General features: G+C 39.8%; 1 protein-coding gene and 1 pseudogene across 1 annotated transcript in view; both read left to right on the top strand.

Moving 5' to 3' along the window:
* Positions 1 to 18,648, top strand: part of PTPRT (protein tyrosine phosphatase receptor type T) — a 783,412-nt gene that overhangs the window by 434,226 nt on the left and 330,538 nt on the right. The window lies entirely within an intron of this gene.
* Positions 314 to 4,054, top strand: LOC134384946 (small ribosomal subunit protein uS8-like; annotated as a pseudogene).

Genomic DNA, 18,648 nt, shown 5'->3' with positions numbered 1-18,648 from the left:
GCCTTTAAAAGGTATGATTGGCCAGAGAGTTGTCAATATTTTTCCAGCATACAGATGGTTAGATTGGATCTGAACAAAAAGTATAGGCCCCAGGAATCAACATGCCTTCACAGTGCATTGCAAGAAAGCTGGGGCGTGTTCTGAGGCAGACAGAAGTTCTGAACGGGTTTAGACCACACACAAGCATTGATGGAGAGAGGGGGTTAGCTGCGTGAGTTCTTGAGCAAGCTCTCCAAGAGAGAGGCCCATAGGAGGTTCCTGGCTCTGTTTGGATGAATGGGCACACCTTGTCCTCTCCTTCAGCTTTGCCACAATGACCATTCAAGGCTCACTGACCCCAGACTCGCTCAGGACTCTAGTCCACAGAGGAGCGGTGAGAGGAAGGGATGGGGCCCAGATGGGCAAGAGGTAGCCTAGGCAGGAAGGGATCAGCTAGATCATGACTAATACAACCCAAAGCAGGAATTTGCATAATTCAAACTGGATGTACGTTAATTAGGATACACAATTTGCATAATGCAGGCCACAGTTGGGTATAACTCGAGCCAGGCTAGGAAAAAGGCTTTTGCTTCTGAGTTCAAGCTAGAAGTGTGAGAGTCATCCATCGCCCCCAGCTGCTGCACAGCTATCCACCAGAAAGCTCAATCATTGCTCCTGCCAAAACTGACACAGGTCAGGCTGAGTATACCCATCCCCACCACCAAACCATGTTCTGAGCACCCATCGGATGCCTGAGCCATTTCAGTACCTCCCTGCCCACCTGCCATCCACACTTGCCCTATTCTACTTCTCCATACTGCAGCCAGACAGAACATCTTAAAAGTGAAACCTGAATAGTGTTACTTCTGTGCTTTGGCTTCATCTTAACCTCAATGCACTTAATGGTCAGGCCCCATCCACCTCTCTAACTTAATCTTCTGCCCCTCTTCCCATTGCTTATTGTGTTCCAGCTCCTCTAGCCTTCTAGCATTTTCTCAAGCTCACCCAGTTCTTTCCAGCCCACAAGACTTTGTGAATGTCGTTCCTTCTGCCTATAACACTCTTCACTTTATACTCCTCATGGCTGGCTCCTTCCCATTCTTACCTCCAAGAGCTTTTTCTCTCTAGCATTCACTTTATCCAAAACACGCTCCCCTCTGCTTTCTCTCTCAGCAACTTGCTTTCTTTCATAACACTTTCACAATATGCACTTATTTTATTTGTGTACTTTAGTATCATCCAGTCCCCCACTGAACTTTTAGCCCCATAAGAGCACAGGCTCTGTGATGGTTAATTTTATGTGTCAACTCGACTGGGCCAGGGTACCCTGATAGATGCTCAAACATTATTCTAGATATTTGTGTGAGGGTGTTTTTGGATGAGTTTAACACTTAACTAGATAGACTCTGAGAAAAGTAGATAGCCCTCCATAATATGGATCTCAGCCAATTAGCTAAAGGTCTGAACAGAACAAAAGACTGAGCTCTCCTGAGCAAGAGGGAATTCTGCCAGCCGGTGACTTTTAGACTTGAACTGCAATGTAAGCTCTCCCCTGGTTCTCCAACCCAACAGCCTTTGATCTTGAAATGACTAATACAGGCCATATTTATTTTTGCTTTTCAATGTGTCCTGAGGACCTGAAATAGTATCTTACACATAGTATGTACTCAGTAAATATTCCTTGGATGAAAGTGTGCATTTATGCTTTTTTTTATTAAATATAATTGATCTGTGGAGTACAGAGCTGAATATTAGTACTTGTGTGCAATATGTGATGTTCAAATCAGGATAATTAGTATAGTCAACATTGTAAAATGTAATCATTTTTCATGGCCCTTTACTAATTTGTGCTTTATCTTAATAAGGGGTAATAATGACATTTTTGTCTTACTCAGTGGCTCTCAAGCCTGTGAATATTGGAATTACATGTTGAGATACCTTCTGCTTAATTTTGCTATGAACCTAAAATTGCTTTAAAAATAAAGCTTAAAAATCACACCTTGAGAACTTGAACTTGAAAATAAATTGATAAACAGATACATGAACAGATGGATGGATGGATTTGATGGGCCTCTTCGCAGTTCAAATAAATCAGAATATCTGAGGGAAGGGTTCTATCCATGTGTTTGTTGTTTGTTTGTTTGCTGTTTTTAAGTTCTGTGGGAAATTCTAATGTATATCTAGGGTTGGGAAGAAGCCTTGTATAAAATGAATCTGATTGGTTTCCCTGGATATGTTATTGTAGCTAATACCTATTAACCAAGCACAGTCTAGACCCTGGTTAAACCCGTCTTTATTCTCTCTCTGCCAGACTCCGCCTCTGTCTGATGTTAAGCTACAGCCAACTTGCTCATGCACAGGCAGGTGCTAGGTGCTAATTTTCTTTGAGTCAAATTCAAGAAGCATTGAACTTTTTTCCTCAAGGTTGATAAACAAACAGTGTGTGGAGTAATTGAAGACACACAGGGAGGTATCATTCTGTCAATATCCCTTTACATTTTACTAACAACATCTTGCAACTCTGATACTGGAACCCACTACAGACCTTCCCTTACAAATCTTTTTTCCCTCTCCTAGATAGTAGAAGTTAGTTCTCGTTTGTCTTGTGTGTGTACGTGTGAGATTAAAAAAGACATGCACGTACAAAAAAACTTAATATATTTGCCCAGAGGCCTTCCCTAAATCTTAAAAGTCAGGACCCTAGGTTGTCCAGGAGCCATTTTTTTCTAACCCTCAGCTCATCATTCAACCTCCATATGATGTTTCCCTTCCAGAGACTTGAAAAATGCAGGCATCCCTGGGTAGATGCCATATACAGGTCATCGGGCTGACAGGGAGGCTGACAGGTGTTTCAATAGAAACAGCTCCAGTTGAAAAGAATGATTTCTGGCACTCAGAGTCTGGAAGAAAAGGAAGTTGTGTTCTGATGTGAGTAAGTTGCATTTATGTAAGTGGGCCCACTAGAGCTGCTTGTCATCCACTTGTGAAATATAAGGAATACCCATATATTTGCCTCGAGGTGTTTCTTGTTTTCTGTTACAACACAGATGTTTGTGCTGCAGCCAGGTAACATGACAGTGGCCATCAACAGTTGCATAGCACTTGTTACCTGATGGACAGCGACTCATGTTCTCCTGGCAGTAGGAAGGTTTTCATAGTAAACATTAATCATTCAGTTCAGCTGTCACAAAACAGTAGAGGCTGCTGCATGGAAAATATTCTTGCAGTGTACACATGGGAATAAGTATGTTTGTCTTGGGGGGGTGTGTATGAGCATATATTTTTGTGAGTTTATGTAGTTGTACATTGGCATGTGCATACACACATGTATTTGTGTGTTTGTCGGCATGTCTGTGTAAAGCTTTCAGCCCTTGGCTATACCCATCTTCCCAACTCCATCCTTAAAATTGTTCTATTTCATTGGAGAGTTAACTGCGAGAGATATCAGAGACACAGGGCGCTCTTTCTGCCATCTTTCCATGCCGCCAGAGTGATGCACTTGAATGTCCTGGCTGATGCTCTCAGGAGTGTCAACAATGCCGAGAAGAGAAGGAAATGCTGGGTTCTTATTAGGCCATGCTCCAAAGTCATAGTCCAGTTTTTAACCGTGATGATGAAGCGCAGTTACATTGGCAAATTTGAAGTTATTGACGATCATAGAGCTGGGAAAATTGTAGTGAACTTCACAGGCAGGTTAAACAGGTGTGACGTGATCAGTCCCAGATTTTTTTTTTTTTTTTTTTTTTTTTTTTTTTTTACCGGTAAGGGGATCACAACCCTCAGGACGGTGTGGTCAGCACCACGCTCAGCCAATGAGCGCACCGGCCATCCCTATATAGGATCCAAACCTGCGGCCTCGGCGCTATCAGCGCCACACTCTCCCGAGTGAGCCACAGGGCCGGCCCCAGTCCCAGATTTGATGTACAACTCAAAGATCTAGAAAAATTACAGAATAATCTGCTCCCATCCTGTCAGTTTGGTTTCATTGTACTGACAACCTCAGCTGACATCATAGACTATGAAGAAGCAAGATGAAAAACACACAGGAGGGAAAGTGCTGGGATTCTTTTTCTAGGAATGTAACACACAACATATAAATAAAATGCCTCAATGGACCAAAAAAGAAAGAAAAGAAAAAAGAAATGTCTGTATTCTCCCGGACTGCAGGAACTCCAGGTGACCTCATATCCATGCATTGTAACGTCCTGGGAGAATCTCCCATTGTGGGATCCCAGTTGTTTCTTATGAACTTCTGCCATAATTCCTCTCTAGAATTTTTTCTAAAGAAAATTTTCAGATTAAAAAAAAAAAAAATCTCCAGGTTAAATTTAATCCTGTACATATGTTCTCTAGAAGAGAAGAGAGAAGGATATAAAAAGTTCTGCATTTGGCAGGCACTGCGTGGGCTGTCCTTCATATTCCTTAGATGGAAGGGAAACTGCATTTTGATGCACTGTGTGTGTACCTAGAGGTTTTTGTAGGGTTTCCTCCTGTACACACAGACACGTGGCTAGAGATGGAACCCTCTCTCTGGCTGCCATGGTCTTTTCAATAAACTGTGCCCAGAGGCGGCGTTTAAGTTGTGAAGTGTCTCTTTAAACATCACAAGTTGTTCTCTTTTCATCTCAGATGTTTTACCACACTACTCCTGTTGGAATTCCACCTGGGCTAGCAATGCAATGTGAATTTACTGCTTGTAACTGACTGGCTCTTTTGTTTCTGTTTTGGTCAGAATAGCTCCATGTTTGGGACCCAAATGAAGGGTGCTTGCAGGTTTTCATCTATCAGCACGGCATTTAAAGCTTGCATTCTGAAGTCTCTGGAGCTGGAATTCAAATATGTGATTCACTGGTTAACTTTTCATTGGCTCAGGAGATAGCAGGTGGCTTTTACCTCCCACCCCAAATCAATAAGCCCTTTTCCTTTGACTACTGCTTTTTTACTCTTCACCAAGAGAAAAGTAATTCCTTACCACTGATACCCAAGTATAGGACCTTTGTCTACCTCATTATGGTTTCAGTACATACATACATACATACATACATACATACATACATACATACATACATACGAAGTCTCCTTCAGAGTCCTTCAAAACATCATAAAAATGATCACTGCTTTTTTGATCTCCCTTTTATTTTCTGCATGTTTTTAGCATGTGTATATCACTGCAAATCAAACAGAGAATTGTACAATTAGGAATTTAAGATTGACTTTTGGTTTTCCATTGCCAAGTAATGTACTTGGACTAGTCTCTTTCCCAACCTGGGCTTCAGTTTCCACATTTATGACTTGAGAAGATTGGACCAGGTAGATTCAAACGGTCCTTCCTGCTCTGACCTACCACTTGGGTACCCAAAGTTAGATTAATCTTATTCCTAGTTTTATGAAATTCTTTCCTCATTGGTCCATTCATGACCCTCTTTTGTATTTATTCATTCATTCATTTTTGTAATAATACACCACCTAACAGGACAACCAGAACATTGACAATATCTCACATCTGCTTATGAGCTATATATGCCCATCTCCATCTATTTACATCTCCCTATTCTATCCTCCTGACTCCTCTATGTCCTGAATCTTGTGTATAACTCCCTTATATTTGATGTAGTTTTACTATTGTATGTATTCCTTAAAATAATATTATTTTGTTTATTAGTCTTTTAACTTTAATAAAGAATTTTAAGTTGTATATAATCTTTTAAAACATTTTTGTTCCATTTTATATTGCTAACATTCATCCCTATTGATAAGTGTGTCTATAGTTCATTCATCTTGACTGCTGTCTAATATTCCATTGTATGGAGCTATTACAATGCACTTGTCCATGATAGGTATTTGGGGCTGCTTCCAGAATGTTGCCTTTATCAACAGTGATGAAATGAACATCCTTGTATGTAATCTACTGTATAAGTGCAAGATTTTCCCATCAGTTTATATCTAGAAACTAGGTCATGTGGTAATGAATGTTCAACTTTACAGAAAAATGCCAAACTATTTTCTAAACGGGTTTCACTGATTTCTACTCATACCAGCAAAGTATAAGAGCCTCTGTGACTTCAAACTCTCTCCAATATTTGATACTGGGCAGTTCAATAAGTACAAAATGCCATCTCATTGTCTTGCTTTGTATTCTCTCAGTCATAAATAAGGTTGAATATATCTTCATATAATTGTTACTCATTTTTATTTCCGTTTTTATGGGGATATCTATTCGTATTTTTTGCCCATTTTTATTGAGACTATATGTCCTTTTCTTATGACATGTAATAAATAGGTTTTTTAAAAAAATATTCTTTTGATACTGTTTTGCCAGTTACATATGTAACTTGCTGTTTCTACTTCCTGTAAGGTATCTTTTCAAAACGAAATTCCCTAATTATAGTCAACTATATCAGTCTTTGTTTATATGGTTAACACATTCTGTGTCTTCTCTAAGCCAAGGTGAGAAAGATGATTTCCTATATTTCTACTAAAAGTTGTATAGTTTTGCCCCTGAAATTTAAGTTCGCGATCTATCTGCAGTTAATTCTTGTGTACGGTATGAGATGGAGTGCAAGAGTCATTTTTTTCTACATGGATAAACGTTTTTCTCAGGTCCTTTTAATAAATTCTCTCTCCTTTTCCCTGCTCTACCAGGCCATATCTGACTTATGCCCAAATTCCTAATAGGTACGAGTTTTTTCCTGAGCTTTCTGTTCCATTGGCCTTCATGTGCCACAACCACACACAATTAGAACTATTATAGCTTCACAGTTAATCCTGATCTCTGGTAGTACAGATCCTTCCTCCTCATCGTTATTCAGAAATATCTTGGTTATTCTCTCCCTTGGCTCATTTGTTTTAGAATCTACTTATGAAATTTAATAAAAACATCTGTTGCAGTTTTGATTAGAATTGCACTGAATGTGTAGAAAAATTTGTAAGTAATTGACATCCTTATGCTATTACATTTCTCTATACTTATTTACATTTTATTTATGTCTTCCACAGTTTTACTACCTTACTTATAGAGGTATTACATTTCACATGAAATCCAAACTGCTAACTTAGGTCTTGTCAATCTAACTAACAGAGAGAGGATCTCTAAAAGAAAATTGTATTTATTCTGAAATAGGGCATTGCAGTGGGAGTACACTTGCCATAGTAAACTATGTGTGTATTCAGGGAGGTAAAGGAAGACAAAGGGTTTTAAAGGAAAAATTATGAAAGATTACATAATTTTTTGGAATAATTATTCTTTGCTGCAAGGTACAATAACAAGGGTGATGCCACTCCAAGGTTAGACAGGCAGTTGCTGGGCAGATGTCCTTGCAGAAGTATTTTTGTAAGGTTGTGATGGCCTCTGTGCAAGGCTGTGGTTTTGCAGAGTTCTTTGGGATAGTTCTTGTTCTCAGGCATATAAGTGCATGAGAACTCCCCCTGCATGCCTTTCCCTGGCTCTGTTTGTAAGGGGTTTTAACTCAAGAGACTCAATTTAGATTCTGACAATTTTCACAGTCTAAAAGACCTGCATCTTCCACTCCCTTTTTTTCTCCGGTCTCACTGACCTTCTTTTATGTCCTCCAACATGCCAAGTTTCCTCCTGCCTCAGGCTACTTGCACACAGAGTTTTTAGTTGCCAGAAAGCTCTTCCTCCTCCTCTTTCATGGCCAATGCATTCTCGTTCTACAGGTACCAACATGCACACTACTTCCTTAAAAAGCCCCTTTCTAACGGCCTTAAAGTTGGACTGTACCCACTCACCATTAATTATTCTCTACCACAGCTTCCCATTCCTGAATAACACGTACCATGATTATTACATATGTGTTTATAAATGTCTCCCTATATTGTAAGTGTCACGAAGACAGGTCTCGTATATATACTTACTCACCTTTGGGAAGAGTCCAGCACCTTATACCTACAGTGCCTGGAACAGAGCAGGCACTCAAATATGGTAGTGTTTGTTGTTGTTTTTAATGAAGTTTGGAGAAGTTCCCTTTGATGGCTGGGGTACAATGATAGGAGTAATTCTGGGCATCAGTTAGTCCACAGATATAACCTGATAGGGCCATATAAAATCATAAGATTATGTCCCAAGTTCAGTAATACTCTCTAATAGACTACCTGATGTTCCAATGATCAGCGAGTTTACACTTCACTCATGGAATTCAATGGCTAAAATGTAAACTTGTCAGGGTTAGGGATCTTTATTTACACCTACATCCCAAGTACCTAAACAGTACCTGGCACAAAGCAGACCCTCAATAAATGTGTTTAATGAATAAAAGTGTATTCCAAACTCGAATGAAGGTTAAGGCAACAGCTGTAAGAAATACTTAAATATCTACTTCCCTATGATTGCTTGATTTTTTAAAAAGATTTTATTATCTGTTAAAGTGAGTGACATTAGAACAACATTACACAGTATTAGGAAGATAGTGAGTGGAAAGTAACCCCTATCCACACTCCTGCACACACCAGCCATGCACACAGGTTTATTTCCTTTCTAGTCCTTATTCATTTGCAACATCTTTGACATAGTAATGATCACATATTTTACTTTTCTCTGTGTCTAACATATTCCTGTTTCTATGTGATCTACTTAACCTTCCCATTATACGATTCTCTGTTAACCCTGAACACACAGATCATACTTTACTTTGAAATCACTTTATGTTGAGATGTGTTGACTGATCTTCCTAGAATGTAAGAGGGAATTTGGGGGGGGTATGATAAGAGTGAAATGGATCTCTTTAAACAGCTGGTTGGGAGGGTTTGAACGCCTGCTTTCCTTTTCCCTCTCCATAGATTCGTCAGCAGCAAGCAGAGGCATTCACTTGCTTCCGTCGGTGGTAGAACTGTGCTCAAAATAATAGCTGCCGCTGGTCAGTAAAAATGGATCTAAGGGAGGAGAGTAGAACGACATGTACAAGTGTGGATGGAAATCTATAAACCGAAGTTAGAAGTGGTGCTCGTATTTTCCTTCTTGTTTGAAAACTTAAGTTTCAGTATGCTTATTTACTAACAGAGAGGGATGGATATGGGGCATGTGTGTGCCCCACTCTTCCCTAATACCGTTCCCATGATGGGCATCAATAATCAGTCAAGGCACACTCTTGCACTGAACTCTGACACGGCCTTGGAATGCCTCTTGTCCTGTTATAGCACTCGAGGTGGTCATTTCTGATTGAATGGAGCTGGCAAGCAAGACGAAGCCTGCTGGTCATGTTTGGCCTGCTCTCAGAATGTTGATATGGTTGATATGGGGATGGGTGAAGCTCTGCACTCACTCATTCATTTGTCCTTTAGAATCTGTCTTTACAGTAATTTCTGGATATTGGTTTTCTGCAAAGCTTGTCTCTGTTTCAAACCATTTTTCACAATAGTTATAATCCTAGTGGACTCTTGTTACAATACCTGCAGGGACCGCAGCATTGTGGGCCAACAAGAAGATGAAACAGCTGGTGTGGGGTTCTAGAGGATGTTCCCAGACCCTGTAGCCCCCGCTGGGCAGCTGAGTGTCCAGTTATCAGTGGAGCAAAGCAAAGTCCAGTCTGGTCAGTGTCAGAGTTGCTCCTGTCTCATGGCTGGACTCAACTCGGTGAGCCACGGGACCCAGGACCCAGAGGTGTTGGAAAGGAAAACAGGCAGTAGGCTCAGGTTCCCGAGTTCCCACCTATCTACAGTGAGACCCTAGCCTGTGTGTGGAGATGTAGAGAATACATCAAGACCCTGTGCAAGCAGATTTACTTCAACAGCCTCCCGGGAAGGGCTTCGTTGGGCACACTGGTGCTATGACTTTCCCCAGGCTCCTGAATATCAAGACTATCCTAGCTGAAGCTGCTACTATGCCCTTGGCCCCAGGTGGGGCTTGGACTGAGATTGTAGGAGGGCATGGGGAAGGTGGGAACTGAGAATGGCCGTGGGAACTCCCTTTTCTCACAGCTGTATTGTCTCTTAACAAGATGCACTTCTGCTCTCTCAAGAGCCCTTGGGAATTGGTCCCATGAGCCATGACCCAGCAGAGGAGCCCTCATTCCCAGCACCAGCCATGTTATCAGCTGTAATGCTAAAAGGATGTCTTTGCCCTTTCCCACCTTCTGTGTAAATGTGCTATCTGCAATTCCAGAAGGCATCTCTTTTTAATGATGCTTACCACAGAGGCCTTCCTGAGGAAGATGTCGGAGGTGGGACAGTCTACACTAGAACAAGTCATCTCAAAAGTCTTCATGGCTGAAAAGCAGAGCCTTAGGAAGACAGGAGCAGGTTCCGATGTTTCAAGACTGTATCAAACTTCCTGAAAGGATCTTGTATACACACCCAGCTCTGTGCATGCCTCACCAAGACATGGGTTCTGTAATTTTAGCCTTTCTGAGCCAATTTGTATAACAATATTACAGAAAGTTTGGATATCAGAGAAAAAAATCACCTATAATCTCCTCACCTAGCACAACAATGATTTTGCCTTGTATTTTATCTTTGTTAATATGCATACATCTTTTACCTAACTATAATTACATAAAATTTGCTATTGTAATTTTTCATTAAGCATTTTATCGCAATCATTATGCTTTTATAGCACCGTGGAAAAAGCTTATCTTTTTTAATGACTACATAATTGTCCATTGAGTGTCTATACCCTAATTTACTTATCCATTCCTCTATTGTTTTTGCATGTTTCTTTTTTTTAAATTTTATTTTATTTTGTCAATATACAATGTGGTTGATTATTGTGGCCCATTACCGAAACCTTCCTCCTTCCTCCCTCTCCCCCCTACTTCCCAACAACCTCATATCTGTTCGCTTGTCATGTCAACTTCAAGGAATTGTAATTATTCTGTCTTCTTCCCTCCTACCCACCCCCCACATTATTTATCTATTTATTTATCTATTTTTAGCTCCCACAAATAAGTGAGAACATGTGGTATTTCTCTTTCTGTGCCTGACTTGTTTCACTTAATATAATTCTCTCTAGGTCCATCCATGTTGCTGCAAATGGCAGTATTTCATTCTTTTTTATAGCAGAGTAGTATTCCATTGTGTAGATATACCACATTTGCCATATCCACTCATCTGATGATGGACATTTGGGCTGATTCCAACTCTTAGCTATTGTAAAGAGTGCTGCAATGAACATTGTAGAACAGTTATCCCTTCAGCATGATGATTTCCATTCCTCTGGGTATATTCCCAGCAGTGGGATAGCTGGGTCATATGGTAGATCTATCTGCAATTGTTTGAGGAACCTCCATACCATTTTCCATAGAGGCTGCACCATTTTGCCGTCCCACCAACAATGTATGAGAGTTCCTTTTTCTCCACAACCTCGCCAGCATTTATTGTTCAGAGCCTTTTGGATTTTAGCCATCCTAACTGGGGTGAGATGGTATCTCAGTGTGGTTTTGATTTGCATTTCCCGAATGTTGAGTGATGTTGAGCATTTTTTCATATGTCTGTTGGCCATTCGTATATCTTCCTTTGAGAAATGCCTATTTAGCTCCTTTGCCCATTCTTTAATTGGATTACTTGTTTTTATGTTGTAAAGTTGTTTCAGTTCCTTGTGTATTCTGGATATTAATCCTTTGTCACATGTATATTTTGAAAATATTTTCTCCCACTCTGTTGGTTATATGTTAACTCTGTTAATTGTTTCTTTTGCTATGCAGAAGCTGTTTAGTTTGATATAATCCCATTTGTTTATTTTTCCTTTGGTTGCCTGTGCTTTGGGGATTGTATTCATGAAGTCTGTGCCCAGTTATACTTCCTGAAGTGTTTCTCCTATGATTTCTTTAAGAAGTTTTAATGTTTGAAGGTGTGTATTTAGTTCGTTAATCCGTTTTGAGTTGATTTTAGTACATGGTGAGAGGTATGGGTCTAGTTTCATTCTCCTGCATATGGATATCCAACTATCCCAGCACCATTTGCTGACAAGGCAGTCTCTTCTCCAGTGTAGGCTTGGTGGCTTTGTCAAAGATCAGATGGCTGTAGGTGTGTGGGTTGATTTCTGGATTCTCTATTCTATTCCATTGATTCTTGTGTCTAGTTTTATGCCAGTACCATGCTGTTTTGGTTATTATAGGTTTGTAGTATAGTTTAAAGTCAGGTAGTGCTATTCCTCCAGCTTTATTTTTATTTATTTATTTATTTATTTATTTTGCTCAGAATTGCTTTGGCTATGTGTAGTCTTTTGTTATTCCATAAAATTACCTGGATGTTTTTTTCCATTTCTGAGAAAAATGTCATTGGAAATTTGATGGGGATTGCATTGAATTTGTATATCATTTTGGGTAGTATGGACATTTTCACAATGTTGATTCTTTCAGTCCAAGAGCATGGGATATCTTTCCTTCTTCATGCGTCCCCTTTAATTTCTCTCAGTATTGGTTTGTAGTTCTCATTATAGAGATATTTCACATACTTGGTTAAATCTATTCCTAAGTATTTTATTTTTCTGGTGGCTATAGTAAATGGGTAAGCTTTCTTGATTTCTCTTTCTGCGTGTTCACTGTCGAAGAAGAGAAATGCTACTGAATTTTGTGTGTTGATTTTGTATCCTGAAAATTTGCTGAAATCATTTGTCAACTCCAAGAGTTTTTTTGTAGATGCTTTTGGCTGTTCAATTTATAGGATCATGTCATCTGCAAACAGGGACAGTTTGACTTCATCTTTTCGAATCTGGATGCCCTTTATTTCCTTCTCTTCTCTGATTTCTCTGGCTAGTGCTTCCAACACTATGTGGAATAGAAGTGGTGAGAGTGAGCATCCTTGTCTAGTTCCTGTTCTTAAAGGAAATGCTTTCAGATTTTCCCCATTCAGGATGATATTGACAGTGGGTTTATAATATATGGCTTTAATTGTGTTGAGATACTTTCCATCTATACCTAACTTGTAGAGAGTCTTTATCATGAACGAGTGTTGAATTTTGAGAAATGCTTTTTCAGCATCTATAGAGATGATCATATGGTCTTTATGTTTGATTTTATTGATATGGTGTATCACACCTATTGATATGCTTATATTGAACCAACCTTGCATCCTAGAGATGAATCCCACTTGATCATGGTGTATAATTTTGCATGTGTGTTGCTGTATTCTGTTAGCTAGTATTTTATTGAGGATTTTTGCATCTATATTCAAGGATATTGGCCTGTAGTTTTTGTTTTTAGTTGTATCTTTACCTTGTTTGGGTATCTGGGTGATGTTTGCTTCAGAGAATGTTTCAGAGAATTGCTTCTGTTTTGATCTTTTGGAATAGTTTGTAGAGAATTGGTGTCAATTCCTCTTTGAATGTTTGGTAGAATTCTGCTGTGAGCCCATCTGGTCCTGGGCTTTTCTTCGTTGGGAGCCTTCTGATAACAGCTCCAATCTCTTTTATTGTTATTGGTCTGTTCAGATTTTCTACATTGTCTTGGCTCAGTTTTGGTAATTTGTATGTGTCCAGAAATTTTATCCATTTCCTCCAGATTTTCAAATTTGTTGGCATACAGTTGTTTATAGTAGTCTCTAATGATTTGTTGTATTTCAGATCTATCAGTTCTAATATCACCTTTTCATTTCTAATTTTTCTTATTTGGGTCTTCTCTCTTCTTTTTTAAGTTAGCCATGCTAATGGCTTGTCAATTTTATTTATCTTTTCAAAAAACCAACTTTTTGATTCATTGATCTTTTGTATTGTTTTTTGGGTTTCAATTTCATTAAGTTCTGCTCTAATCTTAATTATTTCTTTTCATCTGCTAACTTTGAGTTTGGATTGTTCTTGGTTTTCTAGTTCTTTAAGGTGAAGTATTAGGTTGTTCATTTGCCATCTTTCCATTCTTCTGAAGTAAGCATTTAATATGATAAATTGCCCCCTTAGTACTGCTTTTGCAGTATCCCACAGATTTTGGTATGATGTATCATTGTTTTCTTTAGTTGCAATAAATTTTTTGATTTCCTGTTTGATTTCTTCTTGGACCCATATGTCATTAAGTAAAATGCTGTTTAATTTCCATGTGTTTGTATAGTTTCCAGCATTTTGTTTGTTATTGAATTCTAATTTTAATCCATTGTGGTCTGAAAAAATACATGGGATACTTCCAATTTTTTTTAATTTGTTGAGACTTGATTTGTGACCTAACATGTGATCTATCCTGGAGAATGATCCATGTGCTAATGAGAAGAATGAATATTCTGAGGTTGTTGGATGGAATGTTCTGTAGATTTCTGCCAACTCCAATTGGTCTAGAATGTTGTTTAGATCTTGTGTTTCTCTGCTGATTCTTTGCCTAGATGATCTGTAATATTGATAGTGGGGTGTTCAGGTCCCCTGCTATTATGGTATTAGTGTCTATTTCCTTCTTTAGGTCTAACAGAGTTTGCTTTATAAATCTGGCTGCTCTGACGTTGGGTTCATATATATTTATGATTATTATGTCTTCTTGATGGATCAATCCTCTTATCATTATGTAGTGGCCCTCATTATCTCTTTTTATGGTTTTTAGTTTAAAGTGTATTTTATCAGATGTAAGAATAGCTTCTCCAGCTCGTTTTTCATTTCTGTTTGTGTAGTAAATCTTTTTCTATCCTTTCGCTCTTAGTCTGTGTGAGTCTTTATAGGTGAGGTGGGTCTCTTGAAGGCAGCAAATAGTTGGGTCCTCATTTTTAATCCAGTCAGCCAGTCTGTGTCTTTTGATTGGTGAATTTAATACTTTTACATTAAGAGTTATTATTGAAAAGTGTTGATTTGCTCCTAGCATTTTTTTTATTTTCATTTGGACATCTTTACTCTCTTTTGTTCCTTTCTTTCTGATTTCCTGTTTGTCTCCTGTATTTGTTGGTTCCTTGGTTGTAGATAAACTTCTTTTTTTAATTTTTCCTCTTCATTGTTGGCATTTTTATTTTACTAGTGGGTTTTGATTTTTCTTGAGCTTTTATGGCAGTGGTAGTTATTTTTCAGGTACCAAACCCAGTACTCCCTCGAGAATTTCTTTTAAGGGTGGTCGTGTGGTAGTGAACTCACACAGTTTTTGTTTGTCTGAGAAATATACTATTTGCCCTTCATTTCAGAAGGATAGCCTTGCAGGGTAGAGTATTCTTGGCTGGCAATCTCTGTCTTTTAGTATTTTGAAGATATCATCCCATTCCTTTCTGACTTTTAGGGCTTGTGATAAAAGGTCTGATGTTAGTCTGATTGGGGCTCCCTTATAGGTGATTTGATGCTTTTTTCTTTCAGCTTTTAAGATTCTCTCTCTGTCTTTGAGTTTTGCCAATTTGACTATAACATGTATTGGAGAAGATCTTTTCGGGTTGAATACAGTTGGGGATCTTCGAGCTTCCTGGATCTGAAGATCTGTGTTTTTTCCTATACCTGGAAAGTTTTCTGGCACTATTTTGTTGAATTTGTTTTCAATGCAGTCTCCTTTTCCTCCCCTTCTGGAATACCCATGACTCAGATATTTGAGTGCTTAAGGTTATCTGATATGTCTGATATCTCTCTTAGATTTTCTTCAATGTTTTTAATTCTTTTTTCTTTTCTTTTCTCTCTCTCTCTCTTTTTTTTTTTGTCTGCCTGTGTTATTTCAAACAGCCCACCTTCAAGGTCAGAAATTCTCTATACTACTTCTGCAAGCCTGCTGGTTAAACTCTCTGTTGTGTTTTTTATTTCATTGAATGAATTCTTTAGCTCTGCAAGCTCTGCTACATTCTTTTTCAAGGCATTGATTTCCTTGTACATTTCTTCTTTCAAGTCCCCTATACTTTTCCTCATTTCATCATGTTGTCTTGCTGAGTTTTCTTGGATCTCATTTTGTTGCCTTTGAATTATCACTCAAAATTCCTTGTCAGACATTTAAAGGGCTTCTTGTTCTGAAGGATATAGAGCTTGAGAGTTATTACCCTTTGGTGGTATACTTTCTTGATTTTTCATATTTCTGGTATCTTTCCTTTGATGTTTAGTCACTGTGGCAAGGGATTTCATGGTCCACTGATTCAACATTATTGTCTGGCTAGGATGCTGCTAGGGCTGCCAATTTGGTATGGCTGCCTCAGTGTCTGTTCAGTCACCCACTGGAGCCTCAGGTGTGTGGTCACCTCGGGTCTTGGGCTTCTCTGGGGAGGCGCCTCTCTAGTCAGCGTGCACTTGGCTGGGCTGGGGATGGAGTCTGATGGCAGTGAAGCCTACCTGCTCAGTCATGCTCTTTCACTGCAGGGCGCATGGTCTCCACAGATCTCGGGCCTCTCCAGCAGGGTGCCTCTCTGGTCAGTGTGCACTTGGCCAGGCTGGGGATGGAGTCTGGCGGTGGTGAGGCCTGCGTGTTCACTCATGTGCTGGCACCGCAGGGCATATGGTCTCCGCTGATCTCGGGCCTCTCCGAGGATCTCTCTGGTCCTTTATGCATGTTTCTGATAGCACTGTGATGAACCTCCTGCTTATGATGGTGTTGTGTCCTGGTGGAAGGAACGTGGCCTTCAGTTCATATTGACGTGTACTCAAATTCTGATTCTAACATTGCCTGGTTGGTTGACTTTTGGGCAAATGAATGCCTCTGAAATTGAGTTACTTTACTGACTTTTTTTTTTAAAGTCACGTGTAAAAGAAGCAATATTCAAGCCTACAGTTCAGGACTGTTGTAAGAACTCAGATTTGCTTTTCTTTCTGCTCTGTTTAGTTTATGATACTTCAAAAAGTTTGCAGAGAAATAGAACTGAAAGATAGTACAAGTCTTTTCATGAACTTTTTGAAGTATCCTCATATTTCTGTATCAGGCACTGCCCCCCTGCCACACACAAGAAATTACAGAATGGAATGGGATGAACTCTTTCGTAACTCTTGATCCATATTGCAAAATTGCTGTCCAAATGGAATGCACCCATGTGAGCCAGTGTTTTGAGTCTTGTGTTGAGTTTTTATGCCAATCACCATGTCAGGGAAGCAGGCCTTTGGCAGCCTACCAGAGACTTATGTCAGCTTTCATGATACCCTTGGAGCAGGCTGATGTGAAAAGAGCTCATCTTGCATGTTGGCAGATCCATTTGCACTCTCCCAGGACGTGCTGCAAACACTCCTGCCTCTGAGGCCTCTTGTGCACTCCGTCTGCCCTTTGCCTTTCAGCAGCAAGTAGAGTGCATGGCCCCTGCTAATCTCCCGGAGGGGTCTGACAGCCCATGAGAACTCTGAATTGTAGGACTCACAGCCATGTTCCTATAGGCTCTGCCAACAACTACTCCACAACACCCCACCAGTCACCCCCTTCCATGCTCTCAACTAGCTTGTCTGTAAAAGAGAAAGTTGAAGCAGTCGGCCAGTGAGACCAAACCACTAAGAGTGTTCTGTTACCAGACACGTGAAAAAATGCTCAACATCACTCAGCATTCGGGAAATGCAAATCAAAACCACACTGAGATACCATCTCACCCCAGTGAGGATGGCTAAAATCCAAAAGACTCTGAACGATAAATGCTGGCGAGGTTGTGGAGAAAAAGGAACTCTCATACATTGTTGGTGGGACGGCAAAATGGTGCAGCCTCTATGGAAAATGGTATGGAGGTTCCTCAAACAATTGCAGATAGATCTACCATATGACCCAGCTATCCCACTGCTGGGAATATACCCAGAGGAATAGAAATCATCATGCTGAAGGGATAACTGTTCTACAATGTTCATTGCAGCACTCTTTACAATAGCTAAGAGTTGGAATCAGCCCAAATGTCCATCATCAGATGAGTGGATATGGCAAATGTGGTATATCTACACAATGGAATACTACTCTGCTATAAAAAAGAATGAAATACTGCCATTTGCAGCAACATGGATGGACCTAGAGAGAATTATATTAAGTGAAACAAATCAGGCACAGAAAGAGAAATACCACATGTTCTCACTTATTTGTGGGAGCTAAAAATAAATAAATAAATTCACACACACACACACACACACACACACACACACAAAAGAAAACTGGGCAGGGGGGGAGAAGACACAACAATTACAATTCCTTGAAGTTGACATGACAAGCGAACAGAAAGGACTTTGTTGGGTGGGAGGGGGGAGAGGGAGGAGGGAGGGAGCTTTCGGTGATGGGCCACAATAATCAACCACATTGTATATAGACAAAATAAAACTAAAAAAAAAAATGTTGACACACACACAAATAAACAAACAAACAAACAAAAACAGGATAGTACAAAACAAAAGAAAAAAAAGAGTGTTCTGTTACCAGTATCACCTAGAGCTTGTCAGAAATGTGCTGTCTCAGGCCCCACCCCAGATCTGCTGACAGATCTCAGGTCTGACTCATGACAAGATGCCCAGGTGGTCCCATGCACTTGAAGGTTTGGCAAGTACAGCACTAAGTTATCTCCTGGCCAACATTTTCCATCATTCTAGAAACATCTTCCGGGAGCCTCAGTTTTAGCAGCACGCTGTCCCTGCATTGTGCCTTCATCCTTCAGGATTTCCCTACCTGCAGCAGGATTCCTCCCCTGGCCCATTTACATCTCTGGACTTTGATGCCCCTTCTCATGTTCGGGGTCAGAACAACTGGTATCTCCTTCCCTGAAGTGATCAAACTCATTTTGCTGAAACATAGATCGTACACAACCACTCACCTGTTTAAAATCCAGTCATAGATCCCCATGGCTATTAGGATAAAATCTAACCTCCTCTCTAACTTGACCAACAATTTTCTCCATGACTGACCCGGC

The sequence above is a fragment of the Cynocephalus volans genome, chromosome 1, assembly GCF_027409185.1.
Source record: "Cynocephalus volans isolate mCynVol1 chromosome 1, mCynVol1.pri, whole genome shotgun sequence".
Lineage (NCBI taxonomy): Eukaryota > Metazoa > Chordata > Mammalia > Dermoptera > Cynocephalidae > Cynocephalus > Cynocephalus volans.
The sequence above is the reverse complement of the archived record's forward strand: the minus strand, read 5'-3'. Positions and strand labels throughout refer to the sequence as shown.